The 24,720-nt window shown below is 38.5% G+C and overlaps 1 long non-coding RNA gene across 1 annotated transcript in view; it reads right to left on the bottom strand.

Moving 5' to 3' along the window:
* LOC144333910 (uncharacterized) overlaps positions 1-24,397 on the bottom strand; it is a 35,195-nt gene extending 10,798 nt beyond the window's left edge. The window contains exons 1-2 of the long non-coding RNA XR_013403049.1: positions 24,268-24,397; positions 18,523-18,664 (exon numbers count right to left, since the gene is read on the bottom strand). This is a non-coding gene — a long non-coding RNA (uncharacterized LOC144333910). The remainder of the gene's footprint in view (positions 1-18,522; positions 18,665-24,267) is intronic.
* Positions 24,398-24,720: the final 323 nt, after the last annotated feature.

Raw genomic sequence — 24,720 nt, 5'->3', positions numbered from 1 at the left:
TGATAAATTTTGTCACTGTTATCATTCATATTATTAATTTCATTGTTAACCAAGAAATCATTCAGGAGCTTATCATTCAATTTCCATGAATTTGTACAGTTTTGAAGGTTCTTTTTCAAATTTATTTCTAGTTGTATTCCACTGTGGTCTGAGAAGATATGTGATATTATTTTGATTTTTTTAAATGTATTTGTTCTAGAGTGCAATATAAGTCCAGTGTTTGTTGTCTTTCTGCCTCAATGATCTGTCTAGTGCTGTCAGTAGAGTGTTGATGTCTCCCACCATTATTGTGTTGCTGCTTATTTCTTTTCCTAGATCTGGTGGTAATTGCTTTATAAATCTGGGAGCTCTGGAGTTAGGTGCATACATATTTAGGATTGTTACAACCGCTTGTTAAATTGATCCTTTTATCATTATAAAATGTTCATCTTTGTTTTGTTTTACTGTTGTTGCTTTAAAGTGTGTTTTATCTGATATAAGAGTAGCTGTTCTTGCTCACTTTGGGTTTCCATTTCTGTGAACTATCTTTTTCTACCCCTTTACCTGAAGTCTATAAGAATCCTTAGATGTCAAGTGTGTCTTCTAAAGACAGTAGATATTTGATTTGTGGTTTGTTTAATCCATTCTGCAAATCTGTATCTTTTAAGTGGAGCATTTAACATTCAATGTTAATATTGAGATGTGAGATACTGTTCCAGTCATCGTCAATTGTTACCTAGTGACTTTGTTTTCATCATTGTGTTATTGTTTTAGAAGCCCTCTGAATTTTATGCTTTTAGGAATTTCTATTCTGGTGTATGTCAGCCTTTTGTTTCAAGATTTAGAAGTCCTTTCAGTATTTCTTGTAGGACTGGTCAAGTATTGACAAATTCCTTCAGTATTTGCTAATCTGGGAAAGACATTTTTCTCCTTAATTTATGAAACTTAGTTTTTCTGGAGACAAAATTCTTGACTGACAGTTATTCTGTTTAAAGAGACTAAAGATGTGACCCAAATCCCTTATGGCTGGAAGGTTTCTGCTGAGAAATCTGCTGTTAGTCTGCTGTTAGGTTTTTCCTTTGTCAGTTATCTGATGCATTTATCCCATTGCTCTTAGAATTCGTCCCTCCAGATTGATTTTAGATAGCCTGATGACTATGTGCCTTGGTGACATCCTTTTTGCAATAAGTCTCCCACAAGTTATTTGAGCTTCTTGTGTTTTCATGTCTAAATCTCTATCAATACCAGAGAATTTTTCCTCAATTATTCACTTAAATAGGTTGTCCAAACACCTGGGTTTTTCTTCTCTCAAGAACAACTATAATTCTTATGTTTGGCAGTTTAACATAATCCCATATTACTTGGATGCTTTGTTAATTTCTTTTAATTATTTTTTCTTGATTTTTGCTTGATTGAGTTAATTCAAAAGCCTTTCCTTTGAGCTCTGAAATCCTTTCTTCTACTTGGTTTAGTCCATTGTTTAAACTTTCACTGCATTTTAAAAAAAATTTCGCTAAATGTGTCTTTCATTTCCAGAAATTTTGATTGATTTTTCTTTAAAATGTCATCTGTTTAGAAAACTTTTCATTCAGAGTCCCAATTTTTAACAAACTTCTTTATGTTGTTTTTCACCTTTGTCTTGTATCTCCTTGAATAATGTAATAATCAGTCTTTTGAATTCTTTATCTAGTGTTTCAAAGCTTTTATCTTGGCTTGAGTCTACTGCTGGAGAGCTAGTGTGATCTTTTGGGGGTGTAATAGATCTTCATTTTTTTCATATTGCCAGAATTGTTTTTCTGGTTCCTTCTCATTTGGATACATTATTTCTTCTAATTATAATTGGATTTGTTTTTTATTCAACTGGGTTTAAATTTTTATTTTTTCTCCTTGAGAATGTGACTTTAATGTTTATAGTTTGTTCTCACCTAAGGTTGGCTTTGAGTGTTTTTATTTGTACTGTATGAGTTCTTGGTTATAGAGAATCTTTGTATGATGGCTTTCTCAGATGTTGGTTGTAGTAGCTATGTGCTGGATATGTGAGCAGGTTGACTGTCTCCTGTGGGGCTGGAATGGCAGAGGTCTAATAAAGCTTATCTTCTTCCCTAGTGGAGTGCATTTTAAACATTTTTTCCTATGGTATCTTACTTGCTGGGTTGAACAGTTCAAAATTTAGGCTTGTAGGGGGTGCCCACAGGTAAAAACTGACTGTGGCTAAAACAGGTGGGTAAGTGCAATACTCCAGTGATGGGCAGAGGTGGACAGAGGTCTCAGCCTTGACAGAGGCAATTGGGGAAGCTCTCAGTAAAATGCATTGTTCTTTTCAGGGGGAGGTGAGGGAGCCCCCATAACTCTCTTTCCAGACCAGCAGGAAAGCAATCACCAGTCACACTCCTGAGTTGGTGTTCCAGCTATTCAGTCCAACAGGCACCTCTTTTCATCTACAGAAATGCTGATTTCCACGTAGATAGGGATTGTGTGACCTTGAACCTAGAGGACACTCCTCCTCTGGGAATGCAGTCACCCTGAAGTGTTCTAGAAAGGCTATCTACAGATGCATCCATGCTGAACTCCTGTGGGAGAAGCCCCAACTCTGTCTGCAGTGGTAGGTGAGGGGAAGAAGAAGTTTCCTTCTCTAAGACCCTTCATGAGCACTGGTGCTGCCTGAACGTTGGGGTAGAATTGCAGACTTTCCCCATTGAGTCCAGCACTGCACCTTGGCTTCGGCTGAAAGAAACTTCCCACAAGAGGAAAGTTCAGAGACTGAAGACCTACAGTCTGGTTTCTTCAGTTCCATGCAGTGCTCCCTTAATGTGATGCATTCCTCCTTTTTCTGGGAGTAGCAGTCCATGAGGCCAAACTACTGTGAATCCTGTTGCTACTCCGGGTCTAGCTGCCCACTGGGGATGCCATACTCTAGGCTGGTGCTGGGGAATGTCTGCAAGGGACTCGGTGAGGTGACCTGTCTTCTAGTCTCCCAGAAGCAGGTACAAGCACCACTTCTCACTTGGGGAGGGTGAGGAATGATGTATATATACTCGGAGGTTTTCTTGATTACTGGCAGCCTTAATGTGTTGGCTTTCTCAAACTGCAGCTGTAGTAGTAATGAACTAGGTTCATGGACAAACTAAAGACCTCCTGGTTAGGCAGGGTGACACAGGCAATGGCAATACCTGAGGTCATGCAAAATTTTTTTTCTTCCTAAATGCTATGCTATTGTGCCTGAAGATGCTGTAATGGGCTCTGCTGGGTGGCTTCGAGCAAGGAGGTGGAGCCTGCAAAGGAGCACTGTCTGCAGTGGTAGCAGTGGAATTTATGCTTGCTTTATGTTACCTAGGGGAGGTACTGTGGTGTCTCAGGCAATGGCAGGGGCCATGGAGCTCCCAAACATCCCTGTCCATTATATTATGCTGCCAGGGGTGGTGGAGGGGCAAAGCCAGGTGGGAGCTGGGTCAGGCAAGCCATACTCTGGCTCCCCACATATGTGTGCAAGCAGCAGCCCCAGTGGTGTTAACAGGGCAGTTCTCTGGCTGCTGGGTTAATGTTCTAGAGAGAAATGCAGCTGCCTTAGATATACAAAATAATCCTCACAGGGAGTGGTGTGTAGCAGGTGGAAGTATGCTCCATTCAGCTCCTACACACTTGTCAAGGCAGGTCTCACACCCATAGTGTTCTGCTAGCAGCAGATAGCTGGGTTCCAGACAGCCTGTACCCAGAACTCAAAACTATCCCAGGCCATAAGCATTCCAGATGAAGGCAGAAACTGTGGCTTTCAGGCCACGCCCCTCCTGGTCTGCCCATGAATTAGGGGCGTCCAGCTCCTATGTGCGTGACTATAGCCACTTCCCACTTGCCCTTCAGTTCTGGCCAACAGGACGCATCCCCACTCAAGACTATATCACAAATCTCAGTTGGAAGCTTCTCTCGACCTTCGACTGCTGCCTGAGTTAGGTGGCAGACTTCTGAGAGGTCATCTATGAGGTAGGATCAGGAATGGCTTCCCTCCATCCCTGCTGGAGTCTGGGAGTGCACACAAAGCATGTCCCAATGCTGTTCCTTCTTATATACTCCCTGCTACTCACTAAATCATCTGCAGTGCTAGGTAGCGTTAAGGCCTTTCTACCTAACCTGGATTGCCTGGCTCCCCTGTGGGAGCGTCACAGAGGCTCTCTCCCCTTCTCACACTCCGAAGACTCACAGTTTTCTATCTGGTTCACAGTGAAGTATGCTGCCTGCCATTTGTTTCAAAGGGTCTATGGTTTCTTCTTAGTTTTTCTGTTAAGTCCCCATGATTCTTCTTGGAAAAAAGCTAACATTGTGAATCTCTACACACTACACACTACTGTGTCTTTCCAAGTAGACGAGGCTTGCTAACAATGCCTCCATCTGCCATCTTGGGAAAACAAACAAACAAACAAACAGACAACAACAACAACAAAATCTGAAATGTTTTAACGATGACAAATGATAGCATCCATATGCATTATTCTGTGATCAAAATAATTGATAGCTAGACATTACATTGTTTAACAGTACATAGCACATAGTAAGTGTTCATGCATTTTATTTTTTCAATAGACATCTCTTTGTTGTTTTTGTCACATCAACAAAACCCCTCTGATAAATGGCTCTAGTTTGTCACCATTTTCCCGAGCTGCCAAGCTAAAATTTGATGTTCTTACTTTCTGTTGACCAGAAATGTGTTAGAAAAGAGTCTGGATTCGTCCAAAATCCGCAGCTGTGTTTCAACCTTAAGGCTGAAGCTTCTACAGGAAAGTTCTGCAGTTTTTTTATTGCAAAGACTTGCAAAGTTAATAAACTGTCATTTATTTAAAAATCAATCTGTATCTTGGAGATTGAATGTTTTAATTTTAATTGTTTAAATTTATAAAGAGAAGGGAAAATTAACAATATTAAGAATAGAATTTTCTTTCCCATTCTTTCCAATTTGCCTTTTTAATAAAGTTAATTTTATGAAAATGATTTGAATTACATATGGTTCTTAACATTAGGATACTATTGCATTTGCAAAGTGTCTCATTGACTGCTGATTAGAAAAACTGGATACCTGACACTTTTTAAATACTATTTATGAGACTGATAGATGGAAATGAAAATGTATGTTTATTTACATATGTGTTTCTTGGGGCCAGACGCTGTATCCCAGACAAAGCAGTTTTCCCTTTCTGGAATCTCACTGTGGTACATTGTGGGAAATAAACAGTGGAAAAAATACGTGGACCACTCTGTGTTTCCCTTTACGAGGTCAAGTGAGTTGGGTGTAGATCCCCAGTCGGTGTGATAAGGACTGAGATGGGGAAGGGGTGGTCCCTAGTGGGATTGAAGTCAGGTGTTGAGATCAGGGGTTCATAAGAAGAGTGCCTGATACAGGATGAGGCTGGCTGGATGAAGTGATAGATTGGTAGATGGCCTTGTCTAAAGGCTGAATTAAATTTCTTCTCTGTCCCTTTCTCAAATCATAAAAAAAGTATTTGGATTATAAAACTGGCCAATTCTTCTATATGCCAAGTTCTGGTTGTAGGGACTATTCAGTCTGAAAGGGTATCCAGTGAGAGGGAACAAATTCATAACATTTTACAACAAAACTAAAGTCTAAATATGATTGCGTAGATGCATAATCAAGTTTAGAGAATTGAATACTCAAGTACACACACACAAAATTATTTCCTCACTAGAGAGCAAGTAATACATCATCTATTCCACTTTTAATGAGACTGACTTAATGAGGTTGATACTGAATTGCAGTGCAGGTTTCGTATAAGAAAGGGAAAGAGAGAACACCTGTGTATTCAGCAGGTACTATATACTTAGCACTATACTAGCCACTTTACCAATGTTATTTTACTTTATTCTTATAATGAGCTTGTGGTTTATGAGGGATGGGCAATGTCCAGTTACGAGAAGAAAGGAAAAGAGGCTAAAAATGTTGCTGAAATTCAGATGGCAGGTAGTTTTCCAATCCAAATTTGAGTCCTAGACTGTACGCAGCCAAAACTAAGGGAATTTAAAAGTTTGGATAAAGACTTTAAAAAATACGATAATGTCTTTAATAGGTCTCAAATACAGTGTTCTTGCTTGTAAAATCTTGACATGGTCACATTTTACCTCTCTTTAGTGGAAGTTTCATTAGTGCCACTGATGAAAACATATGATGTATATTATCTCATTTTGTTGCATCAGTACTTGGAGTACAGCAGCAATCTAGAAGAGAATTCTTGTGAAAATGCAAAGAAAGATAGTAGAAATTAGGTGTGTTTATGTGTTCATACATGAGGTTATATAAGATTTAATGCCCTTAAAAAGATGTATGTTGTCCAATTTGGTCCTGTTTTCCTAGAGCTTGCACAAGCACAAATGTAGTCTTTTATAGGATTGTGAATGGGAGTGGTATATAGTGTCATTCAGAGGATAATCTGAATCACCCATTGTGTTTAAAAGAAAATAGATTTCTTTAAAATAAATATTTATCGCAGATTTCCTTATACCAGAAAATGATTGTCTACCATGCATAGTAACTGATATGCTTTGACTGTGTCTCCACCCAATTCTCATCTTGAATTTTAGTTCCCATAATCCTCACGTGTCATGGGAGGGACCCAGTGGGAGGTAATTTAATCACGGGGGCAGTTCCCTCATGCTGTTCTCATGATAGTGAGTGAGTTCTCACGAGATCTGATGGTTTTATAAGGGGCTTTTCCCCCTTTTGCTCTGCACTTCTCCTTGCTGCTGCCATATAAAGAAGGATGTGCTTGCTTCCCTTTCCACCATGATTGCAAATTTCTTGAGGTCTCCTTAGCTTTATGGAACTGTGAGTCAATTAAACCTATTTTCTTTATAAATTACTAAGTCTCAGGTGTTTCTTCATAGCAGCGTGAGAATGAACTAATACAGTAACCTTTGCTTACTTTGCTGCAAATCTCCTTTCCCTCCTGAAGAGTTAACCAATAAGCATATAGAAACTTTCCTGGAACCCCTCCTTACTCCTTATTGTTGTTATATGTGATTGCAGCTTGCCCGTTCAGATACCTTCTGTTTCTCCTATGAGAGAAGCCTATGTGTGTATCTATGTATGTGTGCATGGACATAGGAAATTGTAATTAGTTAAGATTTCCTCTAGCATATAGAAATTTTCCATTATCCTTACTTAAATGTCTTCCAAAATTTGTACATCAAAAGGCATGCCTAATTTTTAGCTTTGCAAAATAAAGTGTCCTGTAAATGACCTGTATGTTATTGCTTCCCTAGTGCCTAGAGGAATGTCTGACAAATTGTACTGGGTAAGAGATGTGTGATAAACTCAATTTAATGTGATGTTTTCTGTGGTCTTTTCTAAGCCTAAAATTCATTGATTTATTGATTCAGTGATTTCATATGTATTTGAGTACTACTACATGAATCATACTGTTGTAGACAATGGGATGTAACAGTGAACAACAATTGTTCTCCCTCATTAAATTTGCATACTGGTAAGGAGAGATGGATAATAAATATACAAATGAATAAACGGGTAATAGAAGTAGTGAGCTAGGGGGTGTGATAAATGTTGTGAAAGAAAGTACAGTACAGTGCAAGGCATAGAGCTGGGGTCCTTTTTTTAGATAGGATGGTCACATGAAACTTTCCTGATAAGATGCCATTTGAGTAGATAACCTGGACGGAGTGAAATATTAAGTGAGGCATATATTCACAAGGTAAGCATTGCAGGCAGAAGAGAGGCAAAAGTGAGAGAGTGATTTGAGTTTTAAGAAATAGCAAGCCCACAGTGTTCCAGGGCAGAGCAAAGGAGGTAGGTGAGGAAGTTGGGAAGTGGAGAGATGTAATTGGAATCTAGCTCACACAGGGCTTTGAGGGCCTTCAGGAAGTCGTTAGAGAAATTTGATCATAGGAGTATCAAGATATTGACATTCAACAGCAAAAAAGGAGTCAATTTGACTGTATAATAATTTAAGGATATAATTTACATATATATTTTACAGGATCTCTTTGATTGCTTTGTGAAAAGTATACATTTGGGATCAAGTGTGTAAGCACATTCAGTTAGGAGCATTGGAAAAAACCTGGGTGTACGATGATGGTTGGTTGAACTAGGGTGGCAAAAAGTGCTTTGTTTTTAGAAATACTTCAGTGGTAGAGTCAAGGTAATTTGCTGATAGATTGGACATGAAGTACGAAAGAAAGAAAGGAGTCAAGGCTGACTCTAATTTTACAGGGGTGAGAGTGAGCTGCCACAACTTGAAGAATGGAATTTTTATTTCCTAACATGGGGAATGCTGTAGGAGAAACTGGTTGTAGGAAATTGGCAGGTTAAGTTTGGAACTTCTATTAGAATTCAGATAAGAATGTTAAGAAAACTGTTGGAGACTAGTGTTCTCTGGCATCTGGACTGGAGGTGTACTTCAGGAGTCAACAGCATGTAGATGGTGTCTAAGTCTGTGGATCTGGATGTCAGCACCAAGCAAGACAGAGTAGAAAGAAAAAGGATGAGGTCTTAAGACTGAGCTTTCACATGCTTTAGTATTTAAAAGTTGGAAGGTGACAGGAGGGATACAAAGAGACTGGATAATAAAAGCAGCCAGTAAGCAAGCATCAACAAGGTGTTTGTTGGTGACAATTGAAAGTGGCTGTTTTGGCTGATTGTGGAAACGACAGCCTGATTGGAGTAGATCAAGAAAAAATGGGAGGAGAGAAGATGGGATCAGGATCATGACTATTTCTTCCTAATGGTGTTATAAAGAGAAGGCTAGAAATCTGGTGGTGGCAAGAGGGTGTGTGGGTCAAGGGAGGAGTCTGGGTTGTCTCTTTTGTTTCTGATTTTAAGATGGCAAAGGATTTGACATGTTATATAATGTGGAAGGTTCCAATAGAAAGTGACAGCAGTAGAGATTTATATGTGTGCTTTTTGATAAAACATTTCTGTTGACTGTCCATAAAACAGATGGATTTTGGCATTAGGGCGCCTCCTGGTCCATGGTGGGTGGGAATTCCCTTTGCACTTTGTAACAGAGTCAGCACTGTGACAGAAACTCACACATCACTCCATTTGCTAAGCTAATAAAGAGGGCAATCAAAGGCCCATGTGCTCACAAGGTAGGCTGGTACGATGAGAAAGGAGATTTATAGACTAAAGTGAACCACAATATTAAAAGGTCACAAATAACATTTCCCTGTTGCATCTACTTTCTGCATATCCTAAGGCCCTGTATTTTTGGCTGCTGTTAGAGAATTCATTTGAATATGGTTATGAGCTTTTGTGCTAACCCATGATCGATGATCTGGGAGAGCAGAATCCCAGGTGTGTGGAATGAATGGTGGGGCGGGGGCTGGGGCTGGGGTAGTTAGGAGGTTTTCCTACTGAAAACTATAATTGAAAAGGGTAGAGCTTAAGACTGGCCAGGGCAGGGCAGTGCCTCTTGCTGCTGTAATGTTCTAAGACTTCTCTCTGGCACTGACATCCTGTGGTTCAGTGACTGCAGAAACCGATTTTCAATAACAGAGAGAAACTGTTCTTCCTTCTACTTAGGAAACAGACCTGTGCTTTCTTCTATGTTGGATGTATTGTAGTTGTCAAATTTCTCCTCAGAAAATTTAACCCTTTTTGACTTTCACCTCCTTTAAATGTCTCCTTTGCTTCAGATATCTTGTCTAAGGAAATGTTCAAGTACCTTCAGTCCTATCGTTTTCTACTAATTAAAGATATTTAGAATCGGTTATCAATAGAGGCTAAAGTTTACTTTTGCCCAGTCTATAACAGAAAACAGTTTTTTTACTGTATGTGTATGTGTATCTTGTTGAAGATGTGTTTAGTTTATTTATAGAAACTGTCTTTTCAAATATTAGAAGCACCTGTTTTTCTAGAAACAGCTGTCTTATCGTTAAAGTAGGTTGATCAGGGTGTGGGCAATATTCTGGTAAAGTGATTTGTATGCACTTTAAGTTTAACAAAAGGCTGCATTCCCTTATGTTGTTGATCCACTTCTACACTAAATATAACACTGGCAAGTAAAGATGGTGATGAAAAGTGATTTCAATGAATCAGTGGTCAGTAGCACTAAAAGAATTCCTGGCCACCCCTGGCTGCCAGGTGGACCTAGCAATCAGTGACGTAGAGATAGTGGTTTTGTCAAAAACTTTAACAGTAATAATTCACTTTCTTATCCTAAAAAATTAAATTAACAAAGGACTATTCTCATTATCAGTTAGGAAGCACTAAGACACAAAACATAATCATGAAGATATTTGGGGAGCTAGAAATCTCCATAAAAGTGGAGCTAATCCCAGTGTTTTCCTTTGATTACTTTTGGTACCATTTAGTCCACTTACTGTATCATCTTGTAATTGCCCTGAACAGTTTTTCATCACAAAAGCAGTTACGTTCTCTCGCTATTTGACACAAAGTATAAAGAAAAAGTATTTAAAATGTCAGGCTACTTTGGTATGTTATACCACAAAGGATGGAACAGATGTTTTTAAATAAACATCAGCCCTGGTTGTGGGTTGTTGAGACACTGAGAGAGCACTTTTCAGAAGCAGGGGCAGCTCATGAATTTAGAGGAGGCTTAAACACTGTACTTTCACATAAAGCCATAAAGAGTTGGCAGAAGTATCAGGGATCAATGAATGGGCACAGAGCTGAGCATGTTATAACTCAAATTGCCAATAAAAACGTCAACCTTGAATCTGAAGCAAATAGTTTTGTAATTCTGAACTGAAAGCATTTTTTAATTGCTTTCGAATGGAAAAACTTCATATAATTTAATAAAATTTATCTCCTTTATAATCAAGAAAGCCATTATTGCAGCAAAGGGAAGTGGAGGATTTAAATGTCATTCCTAGCATCTAATTTCCCAGCTCTTTTATTGGGATGTTATTAAAACAAGACCAAATGTACTTTGCTACATCCATAAAAGCCAGTCAAGCAACAAGAGTTCATCTGGGCAGTGTAGAATCATGAAACATGGCCCGTGGCCGTAGCCAGGCTGGTGTGGGGTGAGACATGTCCTGGAAGCAGGTGTGATATGTCAGGAGCAATGTTTTGGCATTCTGGAACTTGTGGAGCCTAAAGAGCAGCTGGATGCAGGAAGAAGGATGCCAGGGTCAATGGCTATCTTTGTACTCTAGGGATCTATTTGGTTCTTTAATGCACGTTGTGAATCAACTAAATGCTTGGAAACAAATAATAGTAGGAAACAAATAATGGTAGGAATCGTCTGGGGTCCTAGGCAAGGGCTGATTGGAGAGGTTTTTCTTTGCTGAAAAGCAGGGCCACTAGCTTGCTAGGTGGATACTTGGCTTCATCGTATAGACCTGTTGAGATAAATTCCAGGGCTAGCAGGAGGGCAAAACCGCCTGTGGATGATGCAACTATTTAGAGTAAAACACTTACTAATGAGATAGAAGGTATCCAGGCACCTTTGGCTGTGAGGAGGGAGATGTCATTACTAGGAAGGCATAGAAAGGAAGCTAAGCATGTTTAAAGTTCTAGATATTACACAGGGTGCTTTACTGGTAGTTGTAGTCCTAGTAATAAATAACATTTTCTAAGAACCATCTGCCAGTCACAATGCTTAAGAGTTTGTATATTTTGTTTGATTTACAATAATCCTCTGAGGTCTTATCCCTATCTCACAGATGATTCTAAAACCCAAGTTAGTTCAATGCTTTCTATTCCCTGTTCCATGCTCTCTTTCATCAGTGCCATGGAGCATACAGTGCCAGCTTGGTTTCCTGTGAAAATAAATGGGATTACTTCCCAGTTTCAAAATACTATGGACATATATAACTGCAGGACAGTTCTTTGGGTGGCCTTAGGCTGATCCAGTTCCTCTCACCATGCCCCCTCTTTTTTGCGTATGTTTCTCAAGAATAACCATAGACTGTGCTGGGAATACAACATTATGAGGTAAAAGGGGAGCCCAATAGCCTGGGCTCTGATCCAGCCCCCTCTTCTCACCCCAGAACAGGATGTTTTCAGTGTTTTAGCCCAGTTGTCATGTAACCCCCGGGTATATATAATCTTAAGTAGGCTGTCTGTCAGAGTTCCTTATCTGTGGTGCAAGTGGGACACACACAGTTGAGACTTCATCCACCCCAGGCAGCTTTCTGAGCCTTGGAGGGCCTGCTCCCAATGACTCCCAGGCTTCTGTTGTTGCTTGCTGCCTACTGTAAGTAATAAACCTGCTTCATGTAACTTGTTGCATATGGATGTGTTCTGTTTCCCTGGATTTAGACAAGTTGGTAACCAGTCCTCTGTGAACTCGTTTCATAATAACCTTTACTAAACAATCACAAACCTATGATTCTGTATTCAAATTTCTATTCTAGGCACAGAAGTTATGTAGTGAGTCCAAAAATGCCAAGTCACATCCATATCTGTAATGAAGTTTGTCTTATACACCTCTGAAGTTAAAGAAGATAAGGAAAGGGAAATAATGAGTGTAAAAAAGTCTCCATTGATTTTTTTTTTTTTTTTTTTTTTTTTGTGGTGGAGTTTTGCTCTGTCTCCAGACTGGAGTGCAGTGGCACAATCTTGGCTCACTGCAACCTCCACCTCCCGGGTTCAAGGGATTCCCCTGCCTCAGCCTCCCAAGTAACTACAGGTATGTGCCACCATTCCTGGCTAATTTTTTATGTTTTCGTAGAGTTGGGAATTTCACCATGTTGGCCAGGATGGTCTCGATCTCCTAATCTCGTGGTCTGCCTGCCTCGGCCTCCCAAAGTGCTGGGATTACAAGCAATGGGCAAAAAAAATCCCCCAAAACAAAAAACAAATTGTTTTATGCTTGACCAAACTGTGTGTTCTGTCTATGGCACTATGATAGCAAATTTTAGATTTCAGATTGTTTAGTAAGGGTTGTTATGAAACGAGTTCACAGTGGACTGGTTACCAACTTATCTAAATCCAGGGAAACAACACATCCATATGCAACAACTTACATGAAGCAGGTTTATTACTCATTTTAATAGCACCATTAAGGGTAATTTAAAAAATAATAATAAAAGACAAAGGAAAGCATCCACAATCTCATCAGCTAATAATATTACTGTTTTATTTCTGGGCTAATTCATGTTTGTCCATATTCTGACACACTATATAGTTATCATTATAAGCAGAAATCTTGGCAAAAATTTGGGGGACAGTGGTAATACTGGCTTTATCATTTATGGGCTTGGAAACATTCTGAACTATTTTTCCTTTCAGATTACTCACATGTAAATGGAAATAATATTAGGACCTGCCTCATGAGGCAGCTGAGAAGAAGAAATGAGAGAAAACATTAAGTACTCAGCATAATATGGAGCACATAGTATGCATTCATTACAGGTTGGCTTTCATTGCCATTTGGTGTTTATTCTTCACAGAAATCATGTTTTAAATGTACCTTTACACTACTTAAAATGTGGTTAGCAAAGTGAGGGAAGTTCATTAATCACCAAAACCACTGATAGGGAGATCATGTGGTTGTAAAGTGAGGACGACTGAGAAGGCACCATGAGGCTCTTGGTCTCTTCCATTCCAGTGTCTTAAGTCAAAAAGCATACGGTAAACAAAGAGCTGACCCAGTCCGCTCGGATGAAACCTATCTTCTAAATTAAAGTCTTTGTGTGAGAGAGCTGTAATCCAAGTGCCAGAAATCAGGCTTTACTTCTATTTTGAATCTTAACTCTAACATACCTAAGTGTACTGTGAAATTTGGGCAGGTAACAACGTATTCAGCCTCCTACTAAGGTCTCTAATAATAGAAATTGTATCTGGCAGGATTGTGTGGAAATTAAACAAAAATTTAATGAGATACAAGTGTCGACAAGAATGTGGAGAAATTGGAATCCTCATACAGTGCTGGTGGGAATGGAAAATGGTGCAGCTACTTTGGAAAACACTTTGGTAGTGCCTCTAAATATTAATCATAGAATTTCTATATCACTCAGCAATTCCACTTTTAGCTATATACCCCCAAAGATGCAAGACACTCTTCCTTTTCCTCACCTCAAGCAGAAGGAAGGGGTCTCTTTTGGAGCCACGAGCTGTGCAGCCTGGCATTAGGGCCAGAGTGATGTCATTGCTCCCTTGGCTGCCCCAGCTGGGGCCTCAGTATGTCACATACCCGCCTAGTTCACTGTCTCTCAGCCTAGTTCAGTCCTAGGACTAGCCTATGAGTTGAAGTCTTTATGGCTTACACCACCTTTCAAGTTTACTTAGAGACCAAGAGCACTTTGGCCGTAGGTGGTGAGGCTGTGGACACTCAAGTTCAGACCTTTGAAATGGGCAATTTCCCTCTGGCTGAGGCTGGTTTAAATGATCCCTCTGTGGGCAGTCCTCAGCTGAGTTTGATCTGGTTTTCCGTTTGGCTCTAACAGGACACAGCTGGGCTCAATGCCTCACAATTGCTGTTTTCTTCTTTCTCCCAGCACCCAGAGATGCTCTCTGCACCACACCACCACTGCTGGGGTTGGGGAGTGGAGTTGGTGATTCAGGAATGTTTTTCTATTTCTTCAGTGCCTCCTTCAGTGATATGAAGTTAAAACCAGGTACTGTGAGTGCTCACATGATTTTTGGTTTTTATGAAGGTATTTTTTTTTTCTGTGTAGATAGTTCTTAACTTGGTGTACTTGTGTGGGGGATGATCCGTGGAGCTTTCTATTTCATCTTGATCTGCCTTTCGCGAAACATGGGCATATTACATGTGGGAAAATTCTATTATTGTACACTTGAGTATAAAATATGGTTTAAAGGACCCCAGAATTCTTTTCAGCTGTGTAAATTATTTAAAATAAGGTTTTTATTGCAGATAAAATTAAGCAAAGTGGAGACAAGTGATTTTTGTTCTCTAGTATCTTGTAGCACTACTGTGATGTGTTTCTCTGCACAGTTGCTCTTGATATCTATATAGTTAATCTTTCCAACTCTTCATTTACTGTTTCCTAGCCATGTATTTAGCCTTTCTCCTTCACTCACCAACACAGGTACTAGTGACCTTTCTACTTAAAGTAATCCTCAAAAATGGCCAATGAAACTGTAACACAAATAGCAACAGCAAAGCAAATCTAAAAGTAATAGGCTGTCAGTGACTTGAAATATTCTCTCAAGATAAAAATATGTGAGGGGAACAAGACGGCCCACAGAATAATTCCAGGATGGTGGGGTGGATGGATCACAGATAAATCTGGCAAGGTTGAACCTTTCCATTCTTGCTGCAGGAGGCCAACCCAAAGCCCTGAGCTGGGACCTATGCTACCCACTTCTGCGTGTCCTGCAACATGTGTTCTGTGCTCCATATTTCACCTGAAAAAAAGGAGGCAGGTGCCATGGAGAAGCTGGCTACAAAATCCTTTGAAACTGCACTGTAGAATTCCAGAAACGGAGTTCAGAAATGTTAATCCAGCTCCCACATTTACTGAAGGGGAAACTTGGGATCAGAAAGGATCTCTTTAAAGACATGGACTCTTTAGATTGTGAGCTCTTTAAAGACAGGGGATTAGTCTTTTTTGTAGCTGTGACAAATATGTAGCACCTCCTACAAAGTGTATGCTCAGGTACATGCACCTTGAGGTAACAGATACCCGATACTTAAGGAAAGTGTTAAGATGAATATACCCTTGTAAACCGCACACAAAATGTAACCGCAGAAAGAAACTCTCATTTTTCAGCAAGCTTTACTTACCTATAGAGTTCCACAGAATGCAGCTAGGATTTCAATTGGGTTAGGAATGGCCAGAAATGCCCAGGTGTTCTGACTGGTGCCCTTGGATAAGCCCACAGATTTTCTGGGGAAATTTAATGACGTTGACACCTACCTCTGGGACCAGGTGGGCTTGTGGAATTTTCGGGCTAACAAAGTTCCATTTAGCATATTAATATGGATTTTGAAAAGTGTATTCTAATGAACTTTCAAGAAAGCCAAGATCAGCTAGGCTACTTTTATCCAAATCCAAAGGGTGTGTGTATATGTGTGTATATATATAGATTTTTTTTTTCTTTTCATTGTGAAGCATCTGGAATCTAGCAGAAAATTTTGAAGCCATAGGATGTTATATTTTTTGTTTTTGTTTTTTCCCTTTTTAGGTTGAAAGGCAAATTATGACAATTTGGGATTTCTGGAAGTAATATTTTTCAGTAGGAGTTTTGTGCCCATTTCAACTCTAATTTCAAATTCTCTTTTTGCTCTCAAGAGTGCAGTGATGAATGGTCACAGCTGTGTAGTTGTAGTTTTGGGGTTTCTCAGGAGATGGCAGTGGATCGTATAAAGGCTCCATCTTAACGGTGGTACAAGAACCTTGGCATGCTCACCTCCTGCATGTGCTTTTGTTCATGACAACATTGCAGCATCCCCAAACTGTAGGCATGCTCCCTATTTCATATCAGAAGGCAGGTAGGTTTCCCTTCCTTTATGGGACAGAGACCTAAGCTGGGAGGTTCGGGAAGTTTGAGGAAGTGCCCAAACTTCCACCACTGGGGACAGAGATTGGCCTGACTCTATTTCTGCCTAGAGAATCCTATCCTTCCCCATCCAACTGATTCTTTCCTGCCCCCTTCAGAGCTGGCACAGAACACATTTAACAAGGATACAATTTGAGGAGAAGGTCTGCCCTGGTCAAAGGGCTTTTCAGGAAAGTGGCTCTACTCAGACCCCTTCTCCAGCTTTGGAATCAGCACACACGCTGTCAGCACCCACCTGTGTATTGAAAGCAGCCAGGGTGGCAGCAAGGGGGTGCCACAGCAGATACGCACAAGTCCCCCATTCTGCATCCTCAGCCAGAGGTAGCAAACTGGCAGCTTGCTAGCTGGACCTGGCCTCAGGGTGTTTAGTTTGGCTCTCCCAGAGTTGGCCCACACAGTGTTTTATATTTGATTTATTTGATTATAAAAATGGGGAGATATCACATAAATGAGTAAATTTCCAAACTCTTTTGAAAAACACTTGGGAAATGCTTGGCTCTTTTCCCTTGATTTGCAAAAAGGCTGTAAAATAGCAGGTTTTGCCACCTTTTATAGAAGCATGATATGATATCATGATTTTTAATAAGAAATATATATTTTGGTCTTTGTTCCCAGTTCCTGAGACAGGGCACCTAGTTTGTTGGAGTGTTCTGGGTGATATAAACATCTTGGTTTTTTTTTTTCTAATGAAGTAACTCTTATCGACAGAAAGACCAAGCATGATTAGAAGCTTGGAACTTTCAACCCCACTTCTCACCCTTCAAGAAGGAGAAAGGGGCTAGAGATTAAATTAATAATCAATCATGCCTGTGTGATGAAGCCGCCGTAAAAATTATTGAACTACAGGGTTCAGAGAGCTTCAAGGATGGTGAACAAGAATGCATCCATGTACCAGAAGGGTTGTGTACCCCCAAATACATGGGCACAGAAGTTCCTACACTCAGGACTTTTCCAAACCTTGCCCTATATATGCCTTCATCTGGCTGTTGATTGGTATCCTTTAAAATATCCTTTGTGAAAACAACAACAACAACAACAACAACAAAAACCACAAAGACCAATGAAATAGAATAGAGAACTCAGTAATAAACCCAAGCATATACAATCAACTAAATTTTGACAGAACCACCAATAAGGCAAACATGGTGAAAGGATTCAACAAGTGGTAATGGGAAAATTGGTTATCCACATGGAAAAGAATGACACTGGATCCTTAAACGGTATCATACACAAAAATAAAATCAAAATGTATTAAATACCTAAATATAAAATCTAAAACTGTAAAAATTCCTAGAAGAAAATATATAGAGGAAAACCTCCTTGACATTGTCCGTGGCAATTAGTTTTTGGATTTCACAAGAAAAACTCAGTCAATAAAAACAAAAATAAACAAGTGGGACTATATCAAACTAAAAAGGTTCTCCAAATAATCAACAAAATAAAAAGACAGCTTATGGACTGGGAGAAAATATTTGCAAACTATATGTCTGATAAGAGATTAACTCCCAAAATACATAAGGAAGTCACACAATTCAATAGCAAAAAAAAAAAAAAAGTTTAATACATGAGCAAAAGTCTGAATGGACATTTTTCTGAACACATAAAAATATCCAACAGGTATGTGAAAAGGTGCTTGCCATCAGTAATCATCAGATAAATATAAATCAAAACCACAATGAGATATCATTTCACATCTGTTAGCATGGCTATTATCAAAAAGATAAGAGATAGCAAGTGTTGGTGAGTCAAAATTAAAACTAGAACTACCTTGTGACCCAGTGGTTCCTTTTCTGATCATATGCCCAAAATTAAAGGAATCAACACCTTGTAGCTATTTCTACACTCTGATGTGCTTCGCAGCATTATTCACATTAGCCAAGATAAGGAGACAACATAAGTGTTCATCAACAGATAAATGGATAAAGAAATGGTATCCATCCATCCATCCATCTTAGAAAGAGGGTTGGGCGTGGTAGCTCACGCATGTAATCCAAGCACCTTGGGAAGCTGAGGCAGGCAGATCACGAGGTCAGGAGATCGAGACCATCCTGCACAACATGGTGAAACCCCATCTAAAATACAAAAATTACCCGGGTGCGGGGGCGTGCGCCTGTAGTCCCAGCTACTCAGGAGGCTGAAGCAGGAGAATGGCTTGAACCCAGGATGCGGAGGTTGCAGTGAGCCAAGATCACGCCACTGCACTCCAGCCTGGGCAACAGAGCGAGACTCCGTCTAAAAAAAACAAAAAGAGAAAGAGATACTACTATAAACTGGAGGAGGTTGTATTAAATGAAATAAGCCAGACATAGAAGGAAAAATACTGCCTGATCTCATTTCTATGTGGAATCTTAAAAAAAAGCCAAGTGCATAGAAACAGAGAATAGAATGGTGATTACCAGGAGCAAGTGATGGAGCAGAGGAGAAAACACGGAGGAGTAGGTCACTTACAGTTTTGTAGGATGAATAGATGTAGACATCTAATGTGCAGCAGCATGAGGACTGTAGTTAACAATACTGTATTGTATACTGAAATTGTGCTAAGATAATGGATTTTGGGTTGTCTTATCCACAACAAAAGTTGAGTTGATGGATATGTCAATTAGCTTGGCTATAGTTATCATTTTATTCTCTCTCTCTCTCTATATATATATGTTTTGAAACATCGTGATGTGTACCTTAGATATATGTGATAACAATTAAAGTAAAACAATTAAAACAATGATACTATTCTCAAAAAAGAATCTTTTGTAATAAATCAGCACTGGTAAGTAAAATTGTTTTCCTGGGTTCTGTGAGCCACTCTAGTAAATCAAACCTGAGAAGGGGGTCATAGGAATGTCTAATTTGTAGCCAAGTCAGCAGACATTGTGGATAACCTGTCAACCTATTGCTTGTGGTTTGCTTCTGAAGTAGAAAACAGTTGTATTATGGGGCTAAGTGCTTAACCTGTGGGGTCTCCACTACCCTAGTTAGTGTCAGAATTGAATTGAATTGCAGGACATCCAGTTAGATACAGTAGTCCTACCTTATTCATGGTTTTACTTTTTATGGTTTTAGTTACCCGGAGTCAACAACAACCTAAAAATATTAAATAGAAAATTTCATAAATAATTCATAGGTTTTAAATTATGAGAAACATGGTGAAATCTCGCTGTCACCCTCCATCCCATCCTGGATGTGAATCTTCCCTTTGTCTAGCATCTCCATACTGTTTATGCTCCTCTGCATGTGAGTCACTTAGTGGCCTTCTCCATTATCAAACTGACTAGCACAGTATTGCAGTGCTTGTTTCAAGTAACCTTTATTTTACTTCATGATAGCCCCAAAGTGCAAGGGTAGTAATGCTGGCAATTTGGATATGCCAAAGAGAAGCCATGAAGTGCTTTCCTTGTATAAAAAGGTAAAAGTTCTCAACATAGGGGGAAAAAATGTATGCTGAGGTTGCTATGATCTACACAAGAATGAGTCTTCTATGTGTGAAATTTTGAAGAAGAAAGAGAAATTTGTGCTTAGTATATATGGGGTTTGGTACTATCCATGGTTTTAGGCAAATGCTGAAGGTCATGAAACATATGCCCTGCAGATAAACAGGGGACTGCTGCAATTGCTAGGTGGTGAAACACACTCCACCTGGTCATGTTATTGGAATACATTCTAATTTTTAAAAATTCTGCCATTAATTTGTTAATCATTTTAAATGAACTTGTAGTTTGTTAACCACAATTACATGTAAATATATTTGAAAAAATTGCTTTCCCATACATGTACAATACATATAATATATTCAGTTGACTCACAGTGATTGATGTATATTTGTATTTGTAGCCCATAGCTTACAAACACTGAGCTACAAAGAGACCATTTTCCAAATCGTGCAATCTCAACACCACTGACTGGAATAAAAATGAAGGAAACATAAATGGAGGAAATAGTTGTTCCCTATTACCTACTCAAAGCTCTTTCTTGCTTATTTCCTTACTTGGGCCTTAAAAGGTGAGGAAAGCAGACCCCTCAATGCCTAACAGATTACAAAATTGAAAATTTACAATGTTTTATGTAACATTTCTTCTATGAATAAGTAATCCAAGTTTTCTAAAAAGTAATTGATGAATTACTATGAATAAAAGTCACCCACAAATCTATATCACATAAAGAAAACCAAACTCTCAATAATTTGAGATACTTTCTTCCATTGTTGGAGTGTACATGTGTGTGCATATACACACAAAAACATGCATGCGTGGTAAGTTTTATCCTAATGTGTTTACTTACAATCTCTGTTTTCATGTCAATTAACATTTATTAAAAACACGACCTTTAAAAGATTGTGTAATTACTATCATACAGATGTACTATTCTCCTACCATTGCACGTTAGGGTTTAGCCCAATTGTCTGGCTACTGTAAGTAATGCACATTTATGAATAAAGCTTTTTTCAAACTGGATTATTTTCTTAGAATAGATTCTCATATGTAAATGTATAAATCAATTGGTATGAAATATTTTATTACTCTTTATTCAAATTGACTTTTAAAAGGTTTATGCCAAAAGTATACTGTATTTCCATCGTTGATATATGAATATGTAGTATGTTAACACACTCATATATAATTAATATTCATTGCATGCTTTTAAGTTCATAGAAGGCCGTTTCAAGTATTGTCTCATTTATTCCTCCATGGCAATCAATAAAGATTAATATCTACAGTTATATAGAAGGAATCTAAGGCAATAGGAAATTCAATAATTTGCCCAAAGTTTTTGCTGCTAAGTGGCATGGCAGAAACTAACTTTGAAGCCTGTCATTTCTCCTAAACCAAATTGCTAAATGAGAAAATAGTATAAAGTAGTATAAAGAGTTTATAACTTTTCTAACATTAAACAGGTGGTTAGAGATCTGGGATAAACATTTACATCTATTTCAACCAAGTTGAGGCTCTCTCTTTTCCTTTAATTCACCTTTATCTCTTAAGTATGTATTGATTCTTGTTATTCTATGACTAATTTAAAATACTGGATGTGTGTGTGTGTTTGTATGTGTGTGTGTGCGTGTATGTGTGTTTAATTTAGAAGGTCAGTCCTCAAACATTAAAACCTTAAAACTCAATCTATTTATGTTTGTTCTAAGGCATTACTTGTCCAGAATCATTAGGGTGTTTCCTGCTATTGCCATTAGCTTGATTATTATTTATTCAGACTTTTCCAAAAATTGACTCATATAAACCCTTCTCTCTTTCCTCATTACACTTCCCTGCCACCCCCAGTCTTTCCTGAAAGATAAATCACATTATTTTTTGGCAGTGGTTTTGTAACGGGGAATTTAGCACAACACTGAGATTGACTCTGTGCAAAATTAGCTGGCCCTGACTCTTATGATTCAGTTTACCAAACAGCTATGTTAATGGACCTAGACAATGTCAGAAATACCTGTGTCGGCTCTGTTACAGAAGCTGGAGAAAATGACTATGACAGGGAAAACCTAGTCTCATTAAGTTTGCTGCTTTTTTTATTTAATGAAGAAGATTTTTTTTTCTTTTTGTAAAAAACACTGGGCAAACATATGTAAATGTCTTGATCATCTCTTCCCATTGGGTAAGTATGCCTAAGCAGGAGCAAAAGGCAGAGGAAAAGAAGCTCATTTCCTGAAATGGAATACTGTGTAGATTTGGCTCTATAGCCCAGAGGATGATTAGGATGTGTATTGTTCTTGGATGCCTCTGAAGTGAAGACCAAAAGGAAAGAATTCAGAAACCTTGAACTAGAAGGGTTGGTGTTACTCATCCTCTGATGACTGTCTTCAAAGTCAACAAAATCAAACAGCTGGACTTGAGAGGAGTCATATTTGTGGTGGGGAAAAGACCAGGTCATTCTTGACTGCCCCCTTGATTTTTACTTCAGCTGCTTTATTTTAACTTTGTTCTTGCAAGGATCACCTGTTTTAATGAGTGTTCGTCCTATTAACATTTGCAACTGTCTCTTTGAGAATCTCCTTTTGGTGGACGTGTGAGTGGGTGGGGTGGGCTAAGAATATTGTCTCTGCCTAGTCTCTTCGTAAACATTTGGATTCCATTTTATTTTTGGACCCTAAGCTCCGAATTTTCAGAGACTATCTTCTTTTTGGTATGTGATTTTGACTGCAAAAAAAGTAACCTAGTCCAATATTTCCCACCCTAAATCAAATTTTTGAGAACCATAAATAGGCCATTAAAAACTTTATACTTTTCCAATGAAATTAGGAGGGAAATGTTCCAATAAGTTCACACCATTGTTTTAATGTCTCTGAGTGATCCCATGAATAAGCTAAGAATCACAAAATCTCTAAGATGAATATGACCTGGAGTAAGAAAGAAAACTTTAAACTTATTTTAGAAACAATTGAATTCTCATCCCCAGTAGTATAATATATGTGGTAATATTTCTCACAAATGTGGAATCGTTGTAATTCATAATTCTTTTCGTAGTTATTGATCTTCCTTGCCACTACCTCAACTATGAGACGTGCGTTTTTCCTTCATGTAACCATTAGTCCTTGTTCTGGTCCATACATTTTAGTTACCATCATAGCTACAGATAATGAGCTTTAGCACTGAGAAGCCGTTGGAAGGATGTAGCAATTACTTGGTCTAGTGAGTGAGCATAGTTGTGTTAGCTATAGCTCAAAGATGATTACGTGATTAGTATTTATTTGCCAAATAGGATGGGACAAGGATTGTAGTAAAGGCAAATAAAACATTTTTTTCCTTAATAAATCTATATGGGATTAAGAGTTAGTTCTATATGTGTAAATGTTACTTACTCTTGGTAACTTATATTTGTATTTAAGAAGAACAGTGTAGAAGACAATTTTATAATTCATCTCCACAATAAGGAAGGTCTGTTAAAGCGAAAACTAAGCAAGTATTTCCATAAAGGAGAATCCTAGGCAATCAGAAATGGTGCTAGAGTCCTTATTTTCCTGGGAATTTACAGAGCTGATTCACCTTTTAATCTTTAATATGGTAAGGAGATGTTACTGAGATTGCTAAAGTCCATGTCTGACAAACTATCTTGAAATTTTAAATCAGTAAATCTTACTAAGCTTCAAAGAGGCAGCAATCTAAGTAAGATGCATGTGACTTAGGGAGGTGTGTGTGCAGTTATGTATATGTTTCTGATGGGGAAGATCAGGCTTTCGTGGATGGGTCTTATTCCATGGTAAACTGTCAGCCCAGGGGATTTCTAATCTTTAAGCCTGGAATAGACACACTCTTGGCTGACATGTTCCTGGAAGAGGGATGATTAATGGAATTGGAACTAATTTTAAGAACACGTCTATCTTTTAAAACAAAAAAAAATCGACATGTGGTATTATTGGCAAGTTGCTTGCATGATGAGTCTTAACAGAGTTCTTTCCACATGGGTTACCTGAATAAATGAAGCAATAAAGAGAGAGCACTAGCTTGTACTGAGCAACTATTGGATATAAAATAATATATTATAAAATAGCAAAAAAAATTGCACATTATCATACTGGTATAAAAATGGATCAGTTGGTTAGAGTATGAATTCCAGAAAAAGAATTAATTGAATGTGTTTAAAGGAACACTCCCAAGAAGAACTTAAGGATTATTCATTAAATGGTGATCTGATAGATAGCAGTTTTGAAAATGAAGAATTAAATTAAATATTTCTGTGTTGATGATCAAGGATTGATACAATTACCTCCACTCTTTAATAAGACACTGAAAGATTTTCTAAGCAAAAAAAGGAAAAGGACAAAAAAATGAGAAATTGCATTAGCAACAAATTTTTGGAAGATAGAAATTAAAAGATGAGTGCTAAGACACTTAACTGACCTGAGAACACTGAATGTTAAATCAGCAATGGAGAAAGTTGAGCAGCTACTCAATCTGTACCGCAGATCTCACAGGAGGCTCAGAAATTGTCAGCACTAAGTATCTCTGGAGAGGACAGGATGGAGTGTATGAAGAGGTTGTTGAAAACAGGAAGTTGGATTCAATTATTTTTTTAGACTCAGTTAAATCTCCAGATTCCTCATCCTCTGTGCAGCTGGAAGAGTTGTTGTCCCTCACCCTGGCAGAAGACTGGAAGTTTATTCTCTAGAGAGGTAAAGCTGAGTGTCTCTGGATTGGTAATATCAGACACATTTTGAAGAAAGTCTAACCTTATTGCAGATTGAGAGATTTAATTAAAGCTTGCCTACTGAATGTTAGGTGCTCCCATACCATTCTTCTCACACTCTGCTCTCAGAAATCGAAAGAGCCTGTCTTATGCTTTTCTTAAAATAC

This window comes from Macaca mulatta, chromosome 13 (assembly GCF_049350105.2).
Source record: "Macaca mulatta isolate MMU2019108-1 chromosome 13, T2T-MMU8v2.0, whole genome shotgun sequence".
Taxonomy (NCBI): domain Eukaryota; kingdom Metazoa; phylum Chordata; class Mammalia; order Primates; family Cercopithecidae; genus Macaca; species Macaca mulatta.
Note: the sequence above shows the minus strand (reverse complement) of the source record. Positions and strands in the feature narration are given on the sequence as shown.